The following is a 2,748-nucleotide window of genomic DNA, read 5'->3' on the forward strand; positions in this document are numbered from 1 at the left end:
TCCAGGGAGGTGATCCTTCCCCGCGGTGCAGCATTGCTCAGACCGCAGGTGGAGGACTGCGTCCAGCTGTGGACACCGCACTTCAAGAATTTCATAGATTTCATAGACATTCGGGCTGGAAGGGACCTCGGGTGCTCGTTGTGTCCAGCCCCCGCCCCAGGGGCAGGAAGGCAGCTGGGGTCATGGGATGCCAGCAGGATGAGCACCCAAGGAGGCCGTGGACAGACTCGAGAGGCCCAGGGGAGCCCACCCCTCTGGTCAGGGTCTTGCTCGATGAGCCCCACGAGGAGCGACGGAGGGACCTGGACCCCTTCAGCCTCCGCAGACGGCCGAGGGGATCTCGTGGCCGCCTGCAAATTCCTGAGGGGGATGCAGCCAGGGATGGGAGATGCTCCGTTCACCCCGGCGCCTCTGGGGTACCGAGGAGCGATGCTCACAGACTGACAGAGCGGATTTAGGCTGGGTATCAGGACAAATACCTTCACGGTGAGGGTGGCCAAAATTTGGACTGGGCTGCCAAGGGAGGTGGTGCTCTCCCCGACCTTGGGGGTCTTTAAGAGAAGGCTGGATGGGCATCTGGCTGCAGTCGTTGGACCCCAGCTCTTTCCTGCCTAGGCAGAGGGTCGGAGTCGATGATCTGTTGAGGTCTCTTCCGACCCGAGCATCTGTGACTCTACAAACACCGGTGGACTTTATGGTGGAGCAGCAGACAACTTCAACAACCCCTTGGTGTCTCTCGCTAACTGAGGGACCATCTCCCAACTACCATTTTCTCAGTGTCCGTGATTAGGGAGCGTCTATACATTAGAACTATGACGACACAAACAAAGGCCCCTGGATTGGACCCCAAAAGTAGAAGACATCCCCCTGAGGGGCGATGCGGTGGCCATGCAAAGTGGGTGCCCTGGGATACCGCCCCCTTGCCATGCAGGGGGTCAGGCCAGGCCCAGCTGCCCCTGCAGCCTGCTCTTGTCATCATGGGCTGGGGTGAGATGGCGCCAGACTAAACAACAGCCCCCCTGGCCCTGTCCCCATCCCCTGCCTCCCCCCCTGCACCCCAGCTGCTGCAGCCAGATCTCCGGGGGGTATCCTGTATCCGGAGGGGGCAAGTGGGGCCGAGCTCGCGTGAAAGATGGAGCCGGTCTGGTGGGCGAAGTAGCGTGGAGGTGGCGCTGGTGCGTCCAGCGTGGCCGCAGCACCACCCGGCACCCCGAAATCCATCTCAGGGGCTCGGCAGCCCCTTCCCCTTGGTTCGCACCCCCCTGCCAGGAGCAGCCGGGCCCCTCGCTGCCTGCCGGGAGCCGGCTGGGCTGGGAGCCAGGGCGGGGAAGGCGGGAAGCGGCAGGCGTGTTAATGGCAGAGCAGCTGGCAGCAGCTGGAGGGACCCCCCTTCTCCCCCCTCCCCAGTGTTTTGTCTGGTGGCGGCAGGGAGTTGTCCCCCCTTGGCCTGGGAGACCACCCTCCCCCTTCAATGGGGCACTGTTGGGCTTCCCCCCCACCCCCAGCTTGCATTCATGCCCCCTCTTGTGCATGCACGCCCTGCCAGGCTCCCCATTCTCCGGGGCAAGGCCTTCGGCCCCGGACCGGTGGACCTGGAGGCACCTGCCCGTGCCCAGGTCCTGACAGAGGCCCGGGCTCTAAAGGGTTACCGCTGCCCACTCCCACCCAGGTCCCCTCCGGCCCTTTCCATCCGACTCCGTCCAAACCCAACAGCAATAAAAACTGGAGCCAGGAGCTAAAACCGGAGCCTGCGGGAGGCGGCGGCAGGGCTGGGGGGAGCAGACGGGACCCCCCTGCCCGGGAGAGGGAATAAGCCGCCTTCTGTCTGGCAGCCGGGCCCTGCCGGCTCGCGCCCGCTGCCAGCTTTCACGCCTCGGCCGCACGCCAGGGCTGCGGGTGCCGGTGGGGAGCAGGCCGGGGGGGCACTGCTGGCAGCCCCCGCCACTCCCGGCTGCTGCATCTTGAGTGGCTCCGGCCTCTGCTTTCCAGGCGTCTCCCCCGCGCCTGGTGCCAGCTCCCCACAGGGACACCCCCCGTCTTTGCAACGGGCACCCCAGCCATGCCAGTGGCCCTCCGGGCGCACCCGCCTGCTCCCTGCTTGCTCCGGGTGCCGGCCAGCCGGCACGTCCTGCAGAGACCTGGGGGATGTCAGCTCCCCCTCTGCCCACCCCAGTGGGGCACTCCCTGCTGCCCCCCTTTGCACAGCAACTGGGTGGGGCGGGATTGCTGTTCTCCAGAGGGGAAACTGAGGCACAGAGAGGGCACTGCCCATGCCAGAGCCCCCCAGGACAGACGGCACCCAGCCAGCAGCTCGTTCCCCAGCCCTCCTGCCTCTGCCCCGTGCTCCCTCCAGCCGAGCCCACGGCCGTCAGAGCTGCCCCCAGCCTGTGCTCTCGTGCGTGTGCCCGGCCTTGTGCCTCACGTGCGTGCACCCCCACACACGCATGTACAGAACGCACACGTGCACGTAGATATGCATGCATGGAAGTACAGGCGCACGCATGCATGCACGCACACAGGCACGCAGCACGGCGGAAGAGCCCAGCGCAAGAGGCAGGCCCCTCGCAGAGAAGCCCCCCAGGCCTCCTCATCTCTGCCCCACAGGGTGGGGGGCACGGTAGCTCCCTCTGAAGCCGGCAGCTGCAGATCTGGACCCCGCAGCGCTCTTCCTCCCTCCGGCGCCTGGGGAGGAAACAGCTGCGGGGGCTGGCTGGCTTCGCGGCCCCTTCCCTGAGCTAAGGCCAAGAG

The sequence above is a fragment of the Gavialis gangeticus genome, unplaced genomic scaffold, assembly GCF_001723915.1.
Source record: "Gavialis gangeticus isolate Ggan-Ray unplaced genomic scaffold, GavGan_comp1, whole genome shotgun sequence".
In the NCBI taxonomy this organism is placed as follows: Eukaryota; Metazoa; Chordata; order Crocodylia; family Gavialidae; genus Gavialis; species Gavialis gangeticus.